This window comes from Ranitomeya variabilis, chromosome 1, assembly GCF_051348905.1.
Source record: "Ranitomeya variabilis isolate aRanVar5 chromosome 1, aRanVar5.hap1, whole genome shotgun sequence".
Taxonomy (NCBI): domain Eukaryota; kingdom Metazoa; phylum Chordata; class Amphibia; order Anura; family Dendrobatidae; genus Ranitomeya; species Ranitomeya variabilis.
This window is the reverse complement of record NC_135232.1, coordinates 404712880-404727281: the sequence shown is the minus strand read 5'-3', so window position 1 is coordinate 404727281 and position 14402 is coordinate 404712880.

Sequence of the window (14402 nt, the reverse complement as noted above, 5' to 3'; positions counted from 1 at the left end):
TGGGGTTTGGCCTCCGCTACCCTTCGAATTGTGGTGTTTCCTCTGGTACCCTCCGAGATAGGGTGTGGCCAACAGTACCCTTCGAGTTGGGGTGTGACCTCCGATACCGTCCAAGTTGGGGTGTGGCCTCTGGGTAGCCTCCGAGTTGAGATGTGGTCTCCGGTACCCTACAAGTTGGGGTGTGGCATCCGGTACCCTCCAAATTGGGGTGCGGCCAATGACTCCCCTCCGAGTTGGGGTGTGGCAACCGTTACCCTCTGAGCTGGGGTGTGGCCCCCAATCCCCTCCGACTTAGTGTGTGGCCTACGGTACCCTCCAAGTTGGGGAGTGGCCTCCGATACCCTCCAAGTTGGGTGTGACCTCCAGTACCCTGCAAGCTGGGTGTGGTCTCCGATACCCTCTGAGTTGGGGTGCGGTACCCTCTGAGTTGGGGGTGTGGCCTCCGTTATCCTCCGAGTTTGGGTGTTGCATTTCGTACCCTGCGAGGTACCCTCCGATTAGGATGTGTTGGGTGTGACCTCCGGTACCCTCCAAGCTGGGTGTGGTCTCCGATACCCTCTGAGCTGGGGTGCGGTACCCTCTGAGTTGGGGTGTGGCCTACGTTATCCTCCGAGTTTGGGTGTTGCATTTCGTACCCTCCGAATTGGGGTGCGGCCTTCGAGTACCCTCCGAATTGGGATGTGGCCTCCGATACCCTCTGAGTTGGGGTGTGGACTCTTGGGGTGTGTCCTCCAACACCCTCCGAGCTGGGGTGTGGCCTCCGATACCCTCCGAGTTGGGGTGTGACCTCTGGTACCCTCCAAATTGGGGTGTAGCCTCCTGTACCCTCCGAATTGGGGTGTGGCCTCTGAATACCCTCAGAGTTGGGGTGTGGCCTCCGGTACCCTCTGAGTTTGGGATGGGCATATATGGCTTCCGATACCTTCCAAGTTGAGGTGTGGCCTCCGCTACCCCCCAAAGTGGAGTTTGGCCTCCGCTGGTACCCTCCGAGTTGGGGTACATCTTCCGTACCCTCCAAGGTGGGGTGTGGTCTCTGATATCCTCCGAGTAGGGGTGTGGTTTGGTACCCTCCAAGTTGGGGTGTGGCCTCCGGTACCCTCCGAGCTGACGTGTAGCCGCGGATAACCTCGTGTCCGGGGTGTGGTCTACGTACTCTCCGAGTTGGGGTATGGCCTCTTGGGGAGTGGCCTCCGATACCCTTTGAGCTGGGATATTGCCTCCGAAACACTCTGCGTTGAGGTGTGGCCTCCATGAACTTCAAGGTACTCTCTGAGATGGGGTGTGGCCTCGGATACACTCTAAGTTGGGGTTTGGCCTCCGATACCCTCTGAGTTGGGGTGTGGTCTCATTACCCTCCGAGTTGGGGTGTAGCCTCTGCACCCTCCAAGTTGGGGTGTGGCCTTTGGTACAATCCGAGTTGAGGTTTGGCCTCCGGTACCCTCCGAATTGGGGTGTGGTCTCCAGTACCCTCTGAGTTGGAGTGAGGACTCTTGGGATATGGCCTCCAATACCCTCCGAGCTCTGGTGTGGCCTCTGATACTCTCCGAGTTGGGGTGTGGTTTCTGGTACCCTCCGAATTGGGCTGTGGCCTCCGATTACCCTTCGAGTTGGGATGTGGCCTCCAGTACCCTCCGAGTTGGCCTCTGATACCTTCCGAATTGCGGTGGGTCCTCCATTACCTCCTAGTTGGGGTACGACCTCTTTCATTGTGGCTTCTGAAACCCTCCGAGTTTGGGAGTGGTTTCCAGTACCCTCTGAATTGGGGTGGGGCCTCCGATACCCTCAGAGTTGGGGTGTGGCCTCCGATACCCTTTAAGCTGGGTGTGGCCTCTGTTACCCTTAGAATTCGGGTGTGGCCTCCAGTACCCTCTGATTTAGGGTATGGCCTCTTGGGGTGTGACCTCTGGCACCCTTCGAGCTGGAGTGTACTTTTAAGGTACTGTTGAAGTTAAGGTGTGGCCCTAGTATACCCTATGATTTGGGGTGTGGCCTCTGATACCATCCAATTTGTAGTGCGTCCTCAGGGCACCGGTGCTTCAAGTTGGGGTGTGGCCTCCGGGTAAACTCCATGTTGGTGTGTGTCATCCAGTACCCTTCCAATTGAGGTGTGGCCTCCGTTACCCTCCAAGTTTGGGTGTTGCATTCGGTGCCCTCCGAATAGGGGTGTGGCCTCCGATACCCTCTGAGCTGGGGTTTAGCGTCCGCTGTCCTCCGAGTTGGGGTTTGGCCTCCGCTACCCTTCGAATTGTGGTGTTTCCTCTGGTACCCTCCGAGATAGGGTGTGGCCAACAGTACCCTTCGAGTTGGGGTGTGACCTCCGATACCGTCCAAGTTGGGGTGTGGCCTCTGGGTAGCCTCCGAGTTGAGATGTGGTCTCCGGTACCCTACAAGTTGGGGTGTGGCATCCGGTACCCTCCAAATTGGGGTGCGGCCAATGACTCCCCTCCGAGTTGGGGTGTGGCAACCGTTACCCTCTGAGCTGGGGTGTGGCCCCCAATCCCCTCCGACTTAGTGTGTGGCCTACGGTACCCTCCAAGTTGGGGAGTGGCCTCCGATACCCTCCAAGTTGGGTGTGACCTCCAGTACCCTGCAAGCTGGGTGTGGTCTCCGATACCCTCTGAGTTGGGGTGTGGTACCCTCTGAGTTGGGGGTGTGGCCTCCGTTATCCTCCGAGTTTGGGTGTTGCATTTCGTACCCTGCGAGGTACCCTCCGATTAGGATGTGTTGGGTGTGACCTCCGGTACCCTCCAAGCTGGGTGTGGTCTCCGATACCCTCTGAGCTGGGGTGCGGTACCCTCTGAGTTGGGGTGTGGCCTACGTTATCCTCCGAGTTTGGGTGTTGCATTTCGTACCCTCCGAATTGGGGTGCGGCCTTCGAGTACCCTCCGAGCTGGGGTGTGGCCTCCGATACCCTCCGAGTTGGGGTGTGACCTCTGGTACCCTCCAAATTGGGGTGTAGCCTCCTGTACCCTCCGAATTGGGGTGTGGCCTCTGAATACCCTCAGAGTTGGGGTGTGGCCTCCGGTACCCTCTGAGTTTGGGATGGGCATATATGGCTTCCGATACCTTCCAAGTTGAGGTGTGGCCTCCGCTACCCCCCAAAGTGGAGTTTGGCCTCCGCTGGTACCCTCCGAGTTGGGGTACATCTTCCGTACCCTCCAAGGTGGGGTGTGGTCTCTGATATCCTCCGAGTAGGGGTGTGGTTTGGTACCCTCCAAGTTGGGGTGTGGCCTTTGGTACCCTGCGAGTTGCTGTGTGGCCTCCGATTACCCTCGAATTGGGGTGTGGCCTCTAGTACCCTCCGAGTTGGGGTGAGGACTCTTGGGGTGTGGCCTCCAATACCCTCTGAGCTGGGGTGTGGCCTCCGATACCCTCTGATTTAGGGTGTAGATTCCAGTACACTCTGAATTGGGGTGAGGCCTCCGAATACTTTCCGAGCTGGGCTGTGGGCTCCGGTACCCTCCGAGTTGGGGTATGGCTTTTGTTACCCTCTGAGTAGGGGTGTGGCCTTTGGTTCCCTCCAAGTTGGGGTGTGGCCTTTGGTACCCTCCGAGTTGCGGTGTGGCCTCCGTATTAAGGTGTGGCCTCCAATTACCCTCGATTTGGGGTGTGGCCTCCAATACCCTCTGAGCTGGGGTGTGGCCTCTGATCCCTCTGATTTGGGGTGTGGCCTCCAGTACCCTCCGAGTTGGGGTGTGAACACTTGTGGTGTGGCCTCCGGTATTCTCCGAGCTGGGGTGTGGCCCCAGATACCCTCCGAGTTAGGGTGTGGCCTACCATACCCTCTGAGTTGGGGAGTTTCCTCCGGTACCCTCTAAGCTGAGTCTTGGCCTCCGCTACCCTCCAAATTGGGTGTGACCTCTGACACTGTCCGATTTTGATGTGGTCTCCGATACCCTCAGAGCTGGGGTGTGGACTCTTGGGATGTGGCCTCCGGTACCTTCCGAGCTGGGGTGTGGCCTCCGATATCCTTTGAGACAGTTTGTGGCCTCCGGTACCCTCCGAGTTGGGTGGTGTGTGTCAACCGGTACCCTTAAAATTGTGGTGTGGCCTTCGAGTACACTCCGAATTGGGATACCCTCCAAGTTGGGGTGTGGACTCTCAAGGGGTGTGGCTTCCAGTACCCTCCGAGCTAGGGTGTGGCCTCCGATACACTCCGAGTTAGGGTGTGGACTACGGTACCCTCCGAATTGTGGTGTGACCTCTGGTACCCTCCAAATTGGGGTGAAGCCTCCTGTACCCTCCAAATTGGGGTGTGGCCTCCAAATACCCTCAGAGTTTGGGTTTGGCTTCTGGTACCTTCCGAGTTGCGTTATGACCTCTGGTACCCTCTGAGTTGGGGTATGGCCTCTTGGGGTGTTGCCTCCGATACCCTTTGAGCTGAGGTATGGCCTTTGATACTTACCCTCCATGTTGAGGTGTGACTGGAGTACCTTCAAGGTACTCTCAGAGTTGGGGTGCAGCATCTGTACCCTCCGAGTTGGGGTGTGGCCTCCGTTATCCTCCGAGTTTGGGTGTTGCATTTGGTACCCTCTGAATTGGGGTGCGGCCTTCGAGTACCCTCTGAATTGGGATGTGGCCTCCGATACCCTCTGAGTTGGGGTGTGGACTTTTGGGGTGTGTCCTCCAATACCCTCCGAGCTGGGGTGTGGCCTCCGATACCCTCTGAGTTGGGGTGTGGTTATCGGTACCCTCCAAATTGGGGTGTGACCTCTGCAGAGTACCCTCCAAATTGGGGTGTGGCCTCCACTACCCTCCAAGGTGTAGTTTGGCCTCTGATACTCTCTCAGTTGGGATGTGACCTCTGGTACCCTCCGAGTTGGGGTACGTCCTCCGTACCCTCCAAGGTGGGGTGTGGTCTCTGATATCCTCCGAGTAGGGGTGTGGCCTTTGGTACCCTCCAAGTTGGGGTGTGGCCTTTGGTACCCTGTGAGTTGCGGTGTGGCCTCCGAATTAGGGTGTGGCCTCCGATTACCCTCGAATTGGGGTGTGGCCTCTAGTACCCTCCGAGTTGGGGTGAGGACTCTTGGGGTGTGGCCTCCAATACCCTCTGAGCTGGGGTGTGGTCTCCGATACCCTCTGATTTGGGGTGTGGATTCCGGTACCCTCCAAATTGGGGTGAGGCCTCCGAATACTTTCTGAGCTGGGGTGTGCCCTCCGAGTTGGGATATGGCTTCTGTTACCCTCGGAGTGAGGGTGTGGCCTTTGGTTCCCTCCAAGTTGGGGTGTACGCCTTTGGTACCCTCCGAGTTGCGGTGTGGCCTCCGTATTAGGGTGTGGCCTCCGATTACCCTCGAATTGGGGTGTGGCCTCCAGTACCCTCCGAGTTGGTTTGCGGACTCTTGGGGTGTGGCCTCCAATACCCTCTGAGCTGAGATACCCTTTGATTTGGGGTGTGGATTCCGGTACCCTCCTAATTGGGGTGTGGCCTCTGATAAACTCGGAGTTGGGGTGTGGACTCTTGAGGCACATGTGGCCTATGTTACCCTCCGAGTTTGGGTGTGGCATTCAGTACCCTCCTAATTGGGGTGCGGCCTCCGATACCCTCCGAGTTGGAGTTTAGCCTCCGCTATCCTCCAAGTTGGGGTTTGGCCTCCGATACCCTTCAAATTGGGGTGTTTCCTCCGGTACCCTCTGAGATAGGGTGTGGCCAACTTCGAGTTGGGTTATGGCCTCTGGGTAGCCTCCGAGTTCAGATGTGTTCTCCGGTACCCTACAATTTTGGGTGTGGCATCCGGTAGTCTCCAAATTGGGGTGCGGACCCCGATACCCTCCGACTTAGTGTGTGGCTTACGGTACCCTGCAAGTTGGGGAGTGGCCTCCGATACCCTCCAAGCTGAGGTGTGGCCTCCGATACCCTCCAAGTTGGGTGTGACCTCCGGTACCCTCCAAGCTGGGTGTGGTCGCCGATACCCTCTGAGTTGGGGTGTGGCATCTGGAACCCTCTGATTTGGGGTGTGGCCTCCTTTATCCTCTGAGTTTGGGTGTTGCATTTGGTACCCTCCGAATTGGGGTGCCGCCTTCGAGTACCCTCCGAATTGGGATGTGGCCTCCGCTACCCTCTGAGTTGGGGTGTGGACTCTAGGGGTGTGTCCTCCAATACCCTCCAAGATGGGGTGTGGCCTCCGATACCCTCCGAATTGGGGTGTGGTTTCCGGTACCCTCCAAATTGGAGTGTGTAGCCTCCTGTACCCTCTGAATTGGGGTGTGGCCTCTGAATGTTGGGGTGTGGCCTCTGGTACCTCTGAATTTGGGTATGCATAGTCTCTTGGGGTGTTGCCTCCGGTTCCCTTGGAGATGGGGTATGGCCTCCGATACCCTCCAAGTTGGGGTGTGGCCTCCAGGAATACCTTTAAGGTACTCTCTGAGCCTCCGCTACCCTCCAAGGTGGAGTTTGGCCTTCAATACCCTCTCAGTTGGGGTGTGGTCACTGATATCCTCCAAGTAGGGGTGTGGCCTTTGGTACCTTCCTTCCAAGTTGCGGTGTGGTCTCCGAATTAGGGTGTGGCCTCTGATTACCCTCGAATTGGGGTGTGGCTTCTAGTACCCTCCGAGTTGGGGTCAGGACTCCGAATACTTTCCGAGCTGGGGTGTGGACTCCGGTGCCCTCCGAGTCAGTATGGCTTCTGTTATAACCCTCTGAGCCTATAGGGGTGTGGCCTCCGATACCCTCCGAATTGGGGTGTGGTTTCCGGTACCCTCCAAATTGGAGTGTGTAGCCTCCTGTACCCTCTGAATTGGGGTGTGGCCCTCTGAGTAAGGGTGTGGCCTTTGGTTCCCTCCTAGTTGGGGTGTGGCCTTTGGTACCCTCCGAGTTGTGGTGTGGCCTCTGTATTAGGGTGTGGCCTCCGATTACCCTCGAATTTGGGTGTGTCCTCCAGCACCCTCCGAGATGGAGTGAGGACTCTTGGGGTATGGCCTCCAATACCCACCCTCCAAGCTGGGGTGTGGCCTCTGATACTCTCAGATTTTGGGTGTAGCCTCCAAACACTCTCTGAGTTGGGGTGTGGCCTCCAATAAACTCTGAGTTGGGGTGTGGACTCTTAGGGTGTGGCCTCCGGTATTCTCCGAGCTGGGGTGTGGCCCCAGATACCCTCCGAATTAGGGTGTGGCCTACCATACCCTCTGAGTTGGGAAGTTTCCTCCGGTACCCTCTAAGCTGAGGTTTGGCCTCCGCTATCCTCCAAGTTGGGTGTGACCTCCGATACCCTCAGAGTTGGGGTGTGGACTCTTCGGGTGTGGCCTCCGGTACCCTCCGAACTGGGGTATGGCCTCCGATATCCTTTGAGATAGTTTGTGGCCTCCGGTACCCTCCGAGTTGGGGTGTGTCAACCGGTACCCTTTAAATTGGGGTGTGGCCTTCAAGTACACTCCGAATTGGGATACCCTCCGAGTTGGGGTGTGGACTCTTGGGGTGTGGCTTCCAGTACCCTCCAAGCTGGGGTGTGGCCTCTGATACACTCAGAGTTAAGGTGTGTGTGGACTACGGTACCCTCCGAATTGTGGTGTGACCTCTGGTACCCTCCAAATTGGGGTGAAGCCTCCTGTACCCTCCAAACTGGGACGTGGCCTCCAAATACCCTCTGAGATGGGGTGTGGTTTCCAGTACCCTCCGAATTGGTGTATGGCTTCTGAATACCCTCCGAGCTGGGGTGTGGCTGGCCTCTTGTACCCTCCTAGTTGGGGTGTGGTTTACGGTACCCTCCGAGTTGGGGTGTGGCTTCAAGTACGTGGCCCCCTACCGGTACACCCCAAATGGCCACACCCCAAGATGGTTCCATAGGCCACACCACAACTCAGAGACTACTGGAGTCCACACCCCAACTCGGAAGGTGCCGGAGGCCACACCCCAAAATCGCAGGGTTCCGGAGGTCACACCCCAACTCAGAGGGTAGCAGAGGCAATACCCCAAATCGGAGGATAGCGGAGGCCACACCCCAACTTGGAGGGTACCAGATGCCACACCCCAACTCTGAGGGTGCCACACCCTAACTCAAAGGGTACTCCGGGTCACACCCCAACTCCCAGTTTGTCATAGGCCACACCCCAACTTGGAGGGTTGCGGAGGCCACACCCCAACTCTGAGGGTACCAGAGGTCACACCCCAGCTCAAAGGGTACGGGGGGCAACACCACAACTCACAGGGTGTCATAAGCCACACCCCAACTTGGCGGGTACCCGGAGGCCACACCCAAACTCAGAACCAGTAGGCCACATCCCAAATCAAAGGGTGCCAGGAGGCCACACCCCAACTCGAAGGGTACCAGAGGCCACACTCCAGCTCGTAGGGTACAATAGGCTGCACCCCAACTGGGAGGGTACCGAAAGGCCACACCCCAATTCCGAAGGTGCCAAGAAGGTACCACCAGATGCCACACCCCAACTCGGAGGTATTGGAGGCCACACCCTAACTCGGAGGGTACCGGACGCCACACCCCAACTTTAAGGTTACCCAAATGCCACACCCCAACTCGGAAGGCCTGGAAGGTACCGGATGGAGTCCAAGCCCCAACTCAGAGAGTGTCAGAGGCCACACCCCAGCTCGATGGTACCAGAGGCAACACCCTAACTCAGAGGATATCGGAGGCCACACCCCAGCTCAGAAGGTACCGGAGGCCACAAACCAAGAGTCCACACCCCAACTAGCAGGGTATGGAGGCCACACCCCAATTCAGAGTGTTCTCAGAGGCCACACGTGTCCCCAAGGGTATCGGAGCCAGCTACCCAATTCGTAGGGTATCGGAGCCCCAACTTGGAGGGTATGAGAGGGTTTGCGAGGTCACACCCCAGTTCAGAGGGTAGTGGAGGCAACAAAGAGACCACACCCCAACTCAGAGGGTACAGTAGGCCACACCCCAACTTGGAGAGTACCGGAGGCCACACCTCAACTCGTAACATCCTTGAGGCCACACCCTAACTTGAAGAGTACCAGAAGCCACATCCCAACTCAGAAGGGTTTTGGAGGCCACACCCCAACTCAGAGTGTATCGAGGCCAAACTTGAAGGGTACTGGAGGCCACACACCAACTTGGAGGGTACTGGAGGCCACAAAACAATTCAGAAGGTACCCACCAAATTGGGGTGTGGAATCTGGTAGCCTACAAGTTGGGATGTAGTCTCTGGTACCTTCCAATTTGGGGTGTGGCCTCCTTGCACTCTCCAAGTTGTGCTGTGGCCTCCAGGTACCCTCCAAGTTGGTGTGTGGCCTCAGCTACCCTACGAGTTGGGCCTCCGCTACCCTACGAGTTGGGGTGTGGCTTAAGGTATCCTCTGAGTTGGAGTGTGCCATCTGAAACTCTCCAAATTGGGGTTTGGCCTCTGGTACCCTCCATGTTGGTGTGTGGCCTGGGGTACCCTCCGAGTTGGGGTGTGAGCCTCTGATACCCTCAGATTTTGGGTGTGGCCTCCAAACACTCTCTGAGTTGGGGTGTGGTCTCTGGGTACCCTGCCCTGTTTGGGTGTCGCCTCCGATACCCTACAATTTTGGGTGTGGTCTCTGCTACCCTCCTAGTTGGAGTGTGGCAAAAGGTACCCTCCGTGTTTGGGTGTGGCCTCCGATACCCTCCAATTTGGGGTGTGGTCTCTGCTACCCTCCGAGTTGGGGTTTGGCCTAAGGTACCCTCTGAGTTGGGGTGTGCCATCTGGTACCCTCCGGATTGGGCTGGGTTTCTGTTACTTTCCAAGCTGGGGTGTAGCCTCCGGTACCCTTCGAGCTGAGGTGTGGCCTCTGATACCCTCCGAATTGTGGTGTGACCTCTGGTACACTCCAAATTGCGCTGCAGCTTCCTGTACCCTCCGAATTGGGGTGTGCACTCCGAATACCCTCAGAGTTGGGGTGTGGTCTCCGGTACCCTCCGAGTTGGGGCATATGGCCAGAGTACCACCCGAGTTAGGGTGTGACCTAGTACCTTTCGAGCTGTGGTATGGCCTCCGATACCATCCAAGTTGGGGTGTGCCATCTGGTACCTTCCAGATTGGGGTGTGGCCTCCTGAACTTTCCAAGCTGGGGTGTGGCCTCCGGTACCCTTCAAGCTGGGGTGTGGCCTCCGATACCCTCTGAGTTGGAGTGTGTTTTCTGGTACCCTCCGCCTCCAATACCCTCTGAGTTGGTGTGTGACCCCTGGTTCCCTCAGAAATGGGGTGTGGCTTCTGGTACCCTCCGAATTGGGGTTTGGCCTCCAGTACACTCTGAATTGGGGTTTGGCCTCCGAGTACCCTTAGAGTAGGTGTGTGGCCTTCAGTACCTGCCGAGTCTGGGTGTGGTCTACGGTTCCCTCTGAGTTGGGGTGTATGTCGGCCTCTGGTACCCTCCGAGTTGGGGTGTGGCCTCTGGTACCCTGTGAGCTGGGGTATGGCCTCCAGGGACCCTCCGAGTTGGGGTGTGGCCTCCAGTACCCTCTGAGTGGGGCATGTGGCATTCAATACCATATGAGTCGGAGTGTGGCCTCCGGTACACTACTAATTGTGGTGTGGCATCCTATACCCTCTGAATTGGTGTGTGGCCTCCGAGTATCCTCCGAATTGGGGTGTGGCCTCCAGTACCTTCCAAATTGACGTGTGACCTCTCAGTACCCTCAGGGTTGGGGTGTGACCTTCTATACACTTCGAGTTGGGGTGTGGCTTCCGGTACCCTCTGAATTGGGGTGTGGCCTCCGATACCCTCCATTTGGGATGTGGCCTCCGATACCCTCCAAGCTGGTGTGTGGCCTCCGATACCGTCCGAGTAGGGATGTGGCCTCTGGGTACCCTCCGAGTTGAGATGTCGTCTCCGGTACCCTCCGAGCTGGGGTGTAGCCCCCGGATACCCTCCGAGTTGGGGTGTGGTCTACGTACTCTCCGAGTTGGGGTATGGCCTCTTGGGGCACTGCCTCCGATACCTTTTGAGATGGGATATTGCGTCCGAAACACTCCGTGTTGAGGTGCGCTGTAATGGCGATGTCATCCAGGTAGGCACACGCATAGTCCTGGAGACCATCCAGAAGCCGGTCAGCCAGCCTCTGGAAGGTCGCAGGGACATTCTTCATCCCGAATGGCATAACTCGAAACTGGAATAAGCTGAACGGGGTGACAAATGCAGACTTGGGAATAGCGTCAGGACTAAGGGGAATCTGCCAGTAGCCTTTGCATAGATCGATGGTGGTCAAATACTTTGGCCCGCCTAACAGCTCATCCATGAGCGGCATGGGATACATACGCATCTGTCACCGTTTTCTCTTTGAGCCTGCGATAGTCTACACAAAACCGTGTAGTCCCATCCTTCTTGGGCACTAACACTACAGGGGAATGCCCAGGGACTATCTGATTCTTCAATGTCCCCTAAGAGCAACATCTCTCGTATCTCTTGTCACATCTCTTCTCGTGCAGACTCAGGGACCCGGAAAGGGGGTTATCTCAGGGGGGTCTGATCCTGGGTCTCAACCTTGTGTTGTGCCAGGTGGGTGTACCCAGGTCTCCCTAAAAACATCCTCTGTTGCTGCCTCAACAACACCTCTGCCTGCTGTCTGTCCCGGGGACCTAGGTCTTCACCCCAGTGTACCTGGTCCCATGTTTTAGACTGAGTCCTCTCCCCTATGACGTCAGGCAAGGGGAGTCCGGAAATCCTCTGCTTCAGGTGCACAGATGGCCACTACCTAGGTCTTCAGGGTGCTTCAGCATGTTCACGTGGAACATGCGGATATCCCTGGGGTCGTTCGTCACAATCGGCGACATTATAGTGGTGTTGGCTATTTTCCCCACTACCTGGTAGGGCCCCTGCCATGCAGCTTGGAACTTGTTCTGCCTAGTGGGTTCTAACACAGGACCTTCTGTCCTATCTCAAAGGTGTGTTCTCTGGACCGCCGATCGTACCATAAGCGCTGGCGCCGTTGGGCCACGTGCAGGTTCCCACGTACAGCCTGGGTCAGCTCCTGCAGGCGGTCCCTGAATTCCAGCACATAGGGTGCCGTATACCAGTTGAAACGGGGAGAACCTCGTGGATTCTTGTGGTACCTCCCGATAGGCAAACAGGAGGTGTGGCAAGAATTTCTCCCAGTCCCTATAGGTCCTGGTAAAAATCCCAATGAGTTGTTTCAAGTTCCGTTAAAGCATTCACACAACCCATTGGTTTGTGGGTGGTACGGGGCGCTCCTAATGGACTTTACGCCGCACAGCTTCCACAGTTGGTTGGTCACTTCTGCTGTTAACTGGGTACCCTGGTCCGAGATAATCTCCTTGGGAAATCCAACCCGTGAGAAAACCTGGAGCAGGGCAGCCACCACCGTCTCTGCCAATATGTTAGGTAACGCAACCGCCTCTGGATACCGATAATGTGGCATAATCTACCACTGTCAATATAAACTTTTCCCTGATGGACTGGGTTTGGCTAACGGCCCTATCAGATCGACCGCTACTCGGCTAAATGGCTCCTCCACAATGGGGAGGGGGAGTAATTTGGCCTGGCAGTGATCTCCTCTCTTGCCAATGCGCTGGCAACTGTCACAGGTCTGGCAGTACTGACGAACATTATAGGTTACCCCCGGCCAAAAGAAGTTTTGTGTCAGACGATGCCTGGTGCTATTGACGCCGAAGTGCCCGGCCAAGGGTATGTCATGAGAGATTCGCAGTAACTCCTGCCTGTACTTCTTGGGAACTACCAGCTGTCATTTTATAGTGGGGCTTGGGGTGTGGTGCTGCTCGGTAACCCGGTAGAGGAGTCCCTGCTGCCATACAAACTGCTCCCCTTCCAGTACTCCTCTCCCCTCCTGTGCCTTCAAGCCACGATATCCCTCTAATGAAGGATCCTCAAGTAACTCCTTCTTAAATTCAGCTGGGGTGACCCAGCTGGGGTGTCTTACCTGGGCCTCCTCTGAGTGTGATTCCGCCTCCGCAGCTCGAGCTTGTCTCCGGATGGTCACAAGATATGTCTCAGCCAGAGGGCCGACCGAGAAGGCAGACAACATAGGCCCAAGTCATTTCCCAGCAAGACATCTGCAGGCAATTCCTCCATCAAGCCGACCTCAACAAGGCCATCCCCAACTCCCCAGTTCACGTGAATCCTGGCAGTGGGCAGTCGATGTATGGCTCCCCCTGCTACACGGACTGCCACTGTCCGGCCCGTCTTTTCTTGGTCCCGGACGAGATGAGGCTGAAGACAAGGGTCAAAGTTGCTCTGGAATCTCTTAGTCCCTGCATACATTTCCCATTAACTCACACGACCTGTCGATGCTGTTGTCGATTATCTGCCCGGGCCGCCTGCACTACTTCATGCTGCTTCCTCCATCTCTTCCATCCCCTGGTTAGTCATAGCCCCCAATGCTGGGTCAGCTTCGCCTTGGTAGCAGTGTACAGCGGCCCGGCTGAAGGTAGCTGTTCCCACCTTTGGCCACTGGGTACGCTGAGTCCAGTTGGGACATTGTCTTTGCAGGTGGCAGCTGATGGCAGGTGTGACATCGCACCCCGGGGGGACTGTGGTAGGACGGGTGTTGAGCTGGTCCCTCGACAATCTTCTGTGGTTTGGGGGCTTAGATCTGGCCAACTGAGACCTCCTGGCATCATGGTGTTCGTCGGCCAGACGAGCGGCCTCCTCAAGAGTCGTTGGTCATCTGTCCCGAACCATTCCTGTGTCTCAGGGGTTAGTCCATTAAAGAATCGCACTAACAAGAAGAGCTGGAGAGTGACCGCCGTAATTTCAGTCCCATTCAGCATGGGTATCGGTTACCCGTTTTATAAGTCCGCTGAACTTTTGGCGGTATGCCTCTGGTGTCAGCGCATACCGGGCCAAGATCACTTCTTTGATCCGCTCATAGTCCAAACAGTCCTCATCAGGTACCGTGCGATAAGCGTCCGCTGCCCGGCCTGTCAGCTTGATGGCCAGAATCTGAACCTGTTCCTCCGGCTTCACTTGATGCAGGGCACACTGCCGCTCAAAGTCCTGCAGAAAGCCATCAATGTCTTCCTCTGCCTCCCCCAACTGTCGGAAGGCATTATACTGGATCTTTTTGTGGCTTACTGTTGAAGGTACCTGGGCGGAGGCCAGAGATCCCCCTGCTCGCTGACTCTCCTCTCTCCGCTCTGCCATCTCCACCTTGGCCAGCTCTATTTTGGTCCACTCTGCCATCTCCATCTTGGCTAGCTCTATCCTGGTCTGCTCTGCCATCTTTTCCTTCAGATCCATACGCACATCAGCCATCACCTCTCGTATGAGCTCTACTGCAGGGTTTGGGCCATAGAACGCCAGTCTGTTCTTTACCTCCCTCTGGAATTCAGTCTCCTCCACGTTCACATTGGGGGGCACTGCACTGTCATGTTCCATGATGGCTGCTATCAAATCCGCTTTTGTTTTGTTGCTGGCGATTAACCCTCGAGCTTCCACCAGGTCTTTTAATGCAGTCCTCTTTAACTTCTGGTAGTTGTTTTCCATTCAT